Genomic DNA, 9,674 nt, shown 5'->3' with positions numbered 1-9,674 from the left:
TTCTTAGCTTATGAATCTTAACTAAAATAAGATAAAAATATGCACATCAAATGAGAAACTGTAGTCTAGAATTGGGAGTATAATAGGCTCGGGTGATTGTAGAATCTCCCTTAATCTCTTTGCACCAAAAAGAAATACAATACGTTGCTGGAAAAATATTTTCCTATCAATGTGAACATTTATCCTAATTGCTTGCACCCAATGAAATTCATGAAATTGAATTGCATTAGGATTAGGAGGTGGAGGATTGTTCATGAAGAGAAAGTAGGTTTTGGAGTCTTACCTTGCTTATGCCAAACAAAAACCGCTCGTCCTCATCAGTGGGGGCACCAAAATTGAGGCGGTTCAGGGCAGGCGTCAAGAAGAGCGGCCTCTAAGCACCCTTCAAGGCTCCCGTGCTGCTTAATAAGGCTGGGGCGCAATAAGAGCAAAAGAAAGCAACAAACCCACAGCCTAACCCTAACTAAACAAAGGGGCACCACCTAGATTTTATGCGAACTAGGATGCACTGGAGATCTTAAATCACTAAACAAACACACGAGTGCAAATCAACATGACAACCACAGCAGAATGATCACACAAGGTGTTCTTACTTTAGCTTTCAGTACTAGTAAGACACACAAAAGAACTTTGAATGAGGATGAAAACAACCTTTAAACTTGATATTGTTGCAAATCAATACATTGTCTTAGGGTTACGAGAGCCCTCTCACCGTACCACACCCTCTTACAATGAAATAATAAAGCAATGCATCAATACACACTGTATCAAATGAACAAACCTCCTTCAAAGCATCATTTCGAAAGTGTTTATAGGAGACAATGGTCGAAGTCCTCACGCACTGATGACACCCAAACTACCAACTTGATTGATGTGAAAGAGTGAGATACAACCTCAATGGAGGGATGCAAATACACTCACAACCTCTCAGTGGTAGGGCTAATGAAAGGTTCTCTATGCACCAAAGAGTGCTATGTGGCTTGTAGCTTCGTGGCTATGTGTATGTCTCTCTCTCTTGCTCTCTCTTCTTTTTACAAGGATGAGGGGCTCTATTTATAGGTGAGAAGACCTCTTATTAGGAGTATCTCCTAATCACTATTTACAATGAAAAGCATGGTTTATGAATATCTTTTTATTTTTTATGGGAGTGGGCCTCTCTTATCTCTTGAGTCACATGGGTGTGGGCTCAATGAGAGCCCTTTCTTTCAGTACACAGACCGATTGGGCAGACACATCTTGTCAATGCGCAGAGAGGCTCCTCCAGTAGTGGCAGGTCATTGGCACAGTGAGGGGCTCTCCAAGGAGTTCTTGACAGATTTTTGGTCCCGTGGCCTGCCTTTGGGGTAGCCGCCACCCGAGGAGGGCTACTCTTTTCTAGTGGTTGATCGCGCATAGGGCTATGTAGTGGGCAGCTAGTTGGAGCATAGTGGTCACCCTGTTGCTTGCACAGCTCGCGGGCATCACAGGGAGCAGCATTGCCTCTGGGACTATTGAAATGTGCAATGTCCAATTGTTGGGATATTGTGTTGGTACCCTAGAGGGGTATGTTTGTGGGAATTATGGTAGCCACACAAGAGGATGTGGACTACATGAATGGATGTGGGACATTGGTCACCACAAGATGGATGTGGATTAGAGGATGCCACACAGTAGGCTTATGCCTTGAGACTCTCTATATAAGAGGTCTATCATTGTATTGTTTATCAAGCATTGGAATACATTGTTGAGTGTTGCCTACGTTGTTGTCTCCCCATTATGGATTTTCTTGTATGGTTCAATCCTCCATGATTGTTACACTAATCTCATGTAGCCCTAGGCTTAGTGGCGGTCTCATTCAGTTTCTTATCATGGTATCAGAGCTGGTAGTCCACAAGCTTAGGCAGATTAGTGTGTTTTCTTTCATGTCTTTTGTATAGAGAAAATCAATGGCAACACTCTATCATTAGGGAGAGTTTTGTGTGAGATTATGCCTTTGCCAGATTTGGAGTAGCCCATGAAAGAGCCAGACTTGAATTGAAGTTTTCTACTATGAGAAAAGAAGACTGATGCAGGTTGTTGCTGCAAAAGATGTTGCTGCTTATGGAAGATGCAAAAGAAGATTGTTGCTAGGAGGAGATTGCATTGCTTAAAGAACATTTTGCAAAGTTTGAAGAAGAGAAGGACACGCTGGTCGGAGAAAAAGAACAGGTCTTGAAGCAAATGAAGGACTTCGAGAGGAAGACGGAAGAGCTACAGGAGGAGCTTCTTATGCTACGGGAGCAAAGAAAGTGCCTCGAAGGAAAAAAATTGGAGGTCGTAGTGAAGATTGAAGCTGCCCAAGGAGGAAGCTGCTGTCATCATTGAGTTGTAGGAACGAAGCTACATAGCCCATTCCGGAGAGATTATACGACTTGATATCAGAGCGCATCTTGTATCGATTCACAACAGTAGCAGAAAGTAGCCGAAGCAACACAAGGAGCTGCATCAAATCTTTCTCGACATGGTTGTGCTTGTAGAAGCCCAGGGAGAGCAGCTGAATGACATTCAACATCACAAGAACATGTGACGATCTGTAGAAAAGAGGAACGAAGGCAGCAGCACCGACCAAAGCGTAAGCCGAGCAAAGAGTGAAATAGACACCATCTTGCAGGGAGGTAGAGTTGTTGATAGTATCCCACCAGCTACTGTCGAGGAGCTACTGAGGAGCCATGGATGGGGAAATGCAGGCGCCCTTCTACATTGCAGGAGGGAGCTCCTCGCACAGATCTTGCAAGAAAGAAGTAAAGAGAAGTGTAAGCTATGAGAAAGGCACTGAAGAAGGGTCGCTGAAGAAGAGCATAACCACAGATTGAAGGAGAACTCGACATGACGGCACGAGAGCAGCTGCAGCAGGAAAAAGATTGATGGTAGACGATTACAAACATGGAGCCAAAGTCCTTAGGGTTGGAACCCTACCTATTATAGCCACATGCACATTATCCTTACTTTATGCACCTTAAATGTCACTTTTGTACAAGAAAATTTTTTCTTACACCTTGAAAAATTGGCGCAGCATTGTCTTGTATGGCAAATCATGGATATGTTGTACTATGACTGAGATTACTGTGGGTGCCCTGCCCTTGCATTGGCATAAAATGGATGTAATTTTCTCTCACCCATGTTTATGAGGGTCCTCTGCCCGAGCCCACGAGTGCTCTAAAAGATATTTGATTGTGGTGTGCAGGAGTAGTGTACATTGATGATGCACTACTTGGGTTGTTCCTTCTCCTTGACACATGGGGTGTCTAAAAAGCACTTGGGTGTCCCGCTCGCACAGCATGGTGTGTAAAGTGGATGTTAGGTGTCTAGATTGGTAGACACATGCACACGCACGTGGTTGTACACTCCAAATTTGTCATTGAGGGGGAGTGTTGAGAGAGTGAGTTTGGCAATGCCAAATCATTGGGCGATGGTCACATATGATTGTACATTGAGGAGGGGTGTTGAAATGTGCAATGTCCAATTGTTGGGATATTGTGTTGGTAGCCACACAAAAGGATGTGGACTACATGAATGGATGTGGGACATTGGTCACCACAAGATGGATGTGGATCAGAGGATGCCACACAGTAGGCTTATGCCTTGAGACTCTCTATATAAGAGGTCTATCATTGTATTGTTTATCAAGCATTGGAATACATTGTTGAGTGTTGCCTACGTTGTTGTCTCCCTGTTATGGATTTTCTGTATGGTTCAATCCTCCATGATTGTTACACTAATCTCATGTAGCCCTAGACTTAGTGGCGGTCTCATTCAGTTTCTTATCAGGGACTGCCCCATGGCACAGCAGATCTGGTTGCGAGTCCTCCGTTTGCTCCCCACAGTTAGTACAGCCAGCCAGTTTACGTGGGGCTCCGCAACTTGGTACATCCTCACAGGCCTAGCAGTTCAGTATGAGATAGAGTCAGTCAGCTTGATGATTGAGATTCAGGATGGTCGACCTCGGTTACGACCAGCCTTGGAGGTGACTCTTCAGGACTGGAGATAAGAGGTAGACAGTTCTCAGCTATCTGACACTGTGGTTCATATGGCCGGGCTGCTGCTTCCGCATCTTTGAGGCCAGAGCAGTTCCTCCAGCTGAGACAGTGGGTGACCTCTGGCTAGAGCTTGTATATACCCTTCGAGGCCAGTTTGACCAGATGCAGGGTGGTTCGGATTGTATGAAGAAGCGCCGGCAGGCCTTCCTTCGACTCTAGAGTTCGGGCCCCTTTTTCTCTATCGAGCGAGGGGTCCCTTGATGGCATTACCGACCACCAGTGTTGCTATTCCCACCCCCCATCTCCTGACTTGACCTCGCTTGTGTATCCCCTTCTCAGCTGGGAGAGTCTCCCATTTTGTATCCTCTCTTCGGAGGTGTTGTAGCCCTATGGATGTTTGTTAACTAATAGAAGGATCTTTTCAAGAAAAAAAAAAGATCAAAACACAAGAAAATCCCTCATATGTATTGTCTTGATTTGTTTGAGTTTGATGATTCTCACACACACATGCCTACAAGATCGCTCAACAAGATCTTTAAGTGGGAGGTGGTTGGGGGTAAAGGTGTTGTTGAGCCCCTTGTCACATATGTAAAGTGTGTACATATAAACACACACACACACACTATATAAAGTGTGTGTGTGTGTGTGAGTGTGAGTGTGTGTGTGTGTACATATACACACACACACACTCACACTCACACACTCACACTCACTTTGGCATGTGTCTGCGGCTGGACGTCCGGACACGTGTACCCTAAGTTTTCATAAAATTAAAGTAGTGAGTGCAAAACATAACACTCACATTGAAAATCTTAAGGAGTGCCGACTTTCTTTCTTCCTCTGTGTTTGGTGCACAAACCTGCTCAAACCTTCACACTTCCTCACCGACTCACTCTTCTCTACACCCATTGGACTCTATAGAAGACTACCATTTGTTGCCTTCTTCGTGTGTATAAGCAGTGATCCTATTGGCTTCTTACATGACCTTGAGATTGCATGAATGCATCAAACTTATGATACCATTCACGTGGCACTTATTTTAGACTATACAAGCTTTTTTTGAGTTTACACACCATTTCCTTAGTCCTAGTTGTAACAAAACACTTTGGTTGTCACATATATATGTTCTCATGTAGATTACCATGTAAAAACATAGTTTTTACGTCCATTTGTATGAGTTTCATATCTTCACTTGCAACCAAGTCCAAAATGGTTCACAAAGTAGTCATTTTAACTATGGGAAAGAATCTCATCGAAATCGATGCTATGTTCTTGCTTGTATCCCTTAGCAACCAAAATGCTTTGTACTTTGGCAAGAATCCTTAAGTAACTTTTATTTTGTAAACCCATTTGCATGGCAAGACTTTTTACCCTTTTGGTAATTGCACCAAGTCCCAAGTGCCATTTTTATTCAGAGAATTCATCTCTCACAGCATGGCTTTGTGCCATTTCTTAGTGTCAAGTTTGTCGAGTGCTTCTTTGAATCAAGACGGTTTACCACAATAACATGACATGGTTAGTGGTGGAGACAATAAAAAAGAGAAGAAGGAGAATACAGCTCAAGGGACAAAGAGAAGGCCAATGTGGCCTCAGTGTTATTATTGAGGAGTTGTCAGATGTATAAGACATCTTATGTGCCACTTTGTCAGCTGATGATGCTTATGAGCTTGATGCCTCTCTCAATGTTCATACATAGGATATGCAGATCACCAAGAGTGATCTAATTGATGCTTTATTGACTGTTAATGATGCATTATGCCAGACTTGGATAGTCGATTCCGGTGCTTCGTTTCGTGTGACTCCTATCAAGGAGTGTTTCTCTACTTTTGATGCAGGCAGCCCATGGTCGTGTATACCTTGCAAACAATCATGCATATTCCATTGAGGGTATTGAAACTGTGCATATTTCTATATATGGCACAAATGGGCTTGTCTTGTATAATGTTAGATATGTGTCAGAAATCAAGAAAAGTTTGCTTTCCGTTGGCCAGATGGATATGCATGGTTACAACGTTTTGTTTGAGAAAGGATCATGCAAGATGACCAAAGGCTTAAGGTTGATTGTGAAAGGTACAAAGAAAGGAACATTTTAATCTTGCATGGAAAAGCCTTGTTGGGAAAATTTATTGCTTTGGTTGAAATTTAACTCACACATGGAGTTGTGGCATAAGAGGCTTGGCCATATGAGCCAAAAAGGCCTTACTAAGCTTTGTAATTTGAATAAGCTTGATGCTAAGGGAACAAAGCTTGAATTTTGTAATGAATGTCAATATGGTAAGCAAGTGAAGAGTTCTTATTACTCCGGTGTCTTTCACAAATCTAATGTGCTTGATCTTGTACATTCTGATGTTTGTAGCATGCTTACCAAATCTATGGGGGGTGCACACTACTTTATTTCTTTTTTGGATGATCATTCTAGAAAAATTTGGGTTTATTTTCTTAAGTCAAAGGATGAAGCCTTTGCTACGTGTAAGAAGTTCCATGCATTTGTGACCACCTAAGTAGGTAAAAAGCTAAAATGCTTGCTTACGGATAATGGAGGGGAGTTCACAAAGTACTGAATTTAAGAAGTTTTTGAAAATTTGGACATCAAGAGGGAGCTTACTGTTCCATACAACCCCTCTTCTAATGGTGTGGCTGAAAGATATAATAGGACTCTATGTGAGAGGGTGAGATGTATGCTATCCACAACTAGTCTCCCTCGTGGATTTTGGGGAGAAGCTCTAAAAACTGCTATACATATATGTGATCGAAGGTCGGACACAAATTAGGCTTTAACTCCTGGCTGGGAGGGCCGTCAAGTGAAGCAGAGGGAAGCCCTTCGTCATCTTTGAAAAGGAATGATAAGGGGGAGAGTACTAGTGAGGGCTCTTGGGACTAGTAAGGCTTCGATGAAGAGCCCATTTTCTAATGCTCAATTGGAGGAGCTTATTGAGAAGCTCAATCGCCACATAGAAGCAACCCCACCACACCAAGTCAGGGACAATCAACCACCTATTCCCGAACCTTCGAAAAAATCTTCATGGTGGGAGAGCTTATTGGGCCTATGCAGAGGGTCGAAGGCAAAGGAATACATTCCTTCCTTGAAAGATGACATCCCTGAAGAGGTTTGGTCTGGCAAACCTGCTTCATATGAAGCAGGTTTGGTCTAGCAAACCTGCTTCAAATGATCACTTATGTGTCTTTGGTTGCAAAGCGTTTGTGCATATAAGACGTGAGTTGAGGAGTAAGTTGGATGCAAAGTCCATTAAAGGCCTCTTCATGGGATATGGTGAAGAAGGTGAAATAGGCTACAAGATTTGGTTACCTCAGCTCAAAAGAGTTGTGCGCAACCGAGATGTTGTTTTTAATGAGGCAAAGTTGCTTAAAAACAATTGTGCCTGAAAGGATCTCGGGGGGGTCACTCATCATATGTAACCTTATCATGTGAGTTCAACAGAAGGATATTTTTTATTCCTAAAATTTACAGAAATAAATATACATAAGGGACTATTTAAAATAGTTTTGGAAAAAATTTACAGATTTGTATAGAAAAGGGGTACATTTTATTAATGAAAAAATTTACAGATAAGGGATTTTAAATATAGGCCTTGAACGCACGTGATATAGAGGGTTTATACATAGTGACCCCCCCGAGCAAAGGATGACCATAAAAAGGTCAAATTTCAGCATGTACAACCACCTGTTAGGCCTGATTTTGATCCTCAGGATGATGCACCACATGAGTGAAAATGTTGATGAACCATTTGTTTGAGCCAGATGATGTTGGATAGCAAAATGAGGCTCCTGAAGGGCATATGCAGCGACGTAACGATGTTGAAAACAGGGCTAGAAATGATGTACAACCACCCATTGTTGATGATATTGTTGTACCACCTAATATAGACCCATTTCTAGATAATGTGGATCATTGGGTAAAGCGGTCTACTCGTCTAAGGCGGAATGTGAGTAGATATGATCCCTCTTTGAATTATATTATGTTGACAGATGAGGGGGAGCCTCATTTGTCAAAAACATATGGGCACAGTAAGAAGTGGGAGCTATGCAGGAAGAGATTAAAGCTTTGCATGCTAATCATACTTGGGATTTTGTGAAATTGCCCAAGGGAAGGAAAGCCATTCCTAACAAATGGGTGTATAAAATCAAGACAGTTGATGCTAAACCCAAGTATAAGGCAAGGTTGGTTGCAAAGGGATATGCTCAAACAAAGGGCAAAGACTTTCAAGAAGTGTTCTCTCCTGTAGTAAAAATGACCACATTGTGTGTGTTGTTTGCCATAGCAGCTGCCCTTGATTTGGAATTAGACCAAATGGATATACATACAACTTTCTTGCATGGTGATGTTCAAGAGGACCTTTACATGAAGTAGCCCTAGGGTTTTGTTATTCCTAGAAAGGAACATTTGTTATGTAGGCTCAACGGAAGCTTGTATGGGCTGAAACAAGCTTCTAAACAATGGTACAAAAAGTTTGATGCTTTTATTCTCAAACATGGTTACAAAAGAAGCTATGCAGATCATTGTTTGTATACAAAAATGGATGAGGATGGCAGCCCTATCATTCTTGTGCTCTATGTAGATGATATGCTGCTAGCCCGCGAAGAAAAGAAGCACTGTAAATGCTCTTAAACAGTAGCTGAAATTTGCATTTTCAATGAAAGACCTTGGGGCAGCTGAACATGTTCTTTGAGTAAGAATTAGAAGGCAAAGAGACCAGCACATATTGTATTTGTCTCAAGAAAAATACATTGAAAAAGTGTTGGACAAGTTTAACATGGCTGATACAAAGCCTCTTGGTGTGCCATTATAGCCATATGTTAATTCTCTAAGGAAGATTGTCCCAAATTTGATCAGGCAGCCAATGACATGCAAGGTATTCCTTATGCATCAGCTTGTGGTTCACTTATGTATGCTATGGTTGCCACTAGACCTGACATAGCCCATGTAGTGGGAGTTGTAAGCTGCTTTATGTCTGATCTAGGCAGATTGCATTGGGATGTGTATAAGTCCATTATGAGGTACTTGAAAGGGACTAAAAACAAATGCCTCTTTTATGGTAAGGGCCCATTGGAATTGAAGGGATTTTGTGAATCTAACATGGCTGGTGATGTGGATGCACGCAAATCCACAAGTGGCTATGTATATATATACTCTTGCAGGAGGTGTTGCCTCATGGTGCTCTAGACTAGAGAGAATAGTTGCAATGTCTACTACAATGGTGGCTGAATATATTTTAGCCACACAGAGGCTTCCAATGAAGCCATGTGGTTGGTACACTTATGCAGCAAGTTTGGTTTGCCTGACAAGGCACCTATACTTGGTTGTGATAGCCAGAGTGTGCCATATGTTTGGCAAAGAATGCCGTGTTTCACGAATGCACAAAGCATATTGACATGCGGTATTACTTCATTCGAGAAGTGCTTGAGAATGGCCTTATTACATTGGTGAAGGTCAATACATCACAAAAACCTACTAAGGGCTTACCAAAAGCACAACATCAGCTATGCATACAGATGGTGGGAGTCACTTAGATTATAGGCGCCATTTATGCCTTTAAGTGGGAGGTTGTTGGGTCTGTAAAGGCCTAAATGATCTCTTTGTACATTGTACATTTATTTTTACACTTTGACCAGGTTCACATTGAACCTTCTCGGACATATCTTTTAAAAGGCCCAAACAAT

General features: G+C 42.2%; 2 pseudogenes; both read left to right on the top strand.

Moving 5' to 3' along the window:
- The first annotated feature begins 3,721 nt into the window (after nucleotides 1-3,721).
- On the top strand, nucleotides 3,722-4,304 carry LOC147905206 (uncharacterized; annotated as a pseudogene).
- Nucleotides 4,305-6,886: 2,582 nt separating this feature from the next.
- LOC147905205 (uncharacterized) lies at nucleotides 6,887-8,089 on the top strand (annotated as a pseudogene).
- Nucleotides 8,090-9,674: the final 1,585 nt, after the last annotated feature.

Source organism: Dipteris shenzhenensis, chromosome 2 (assembly GCF_047967505.1).
Source record: "Dipteris shenzhenensis isolate YYH24624 ecotype China chromosome 2, Dip_SZ_1.0, whole genome shotgun sequence".
NCBI lineage: Eukaryota > Viridiplantae > Streptophyta > Polypodiopsida > Gleicheniales > Dipteridaceae > Dipteris > Dipteris shenzhenensis.
The sequence above is the reverse complement of the archived record's forward strand: the minus strand, read 5'-3'. Positions and strand labels throughout refer to the sequence as shown.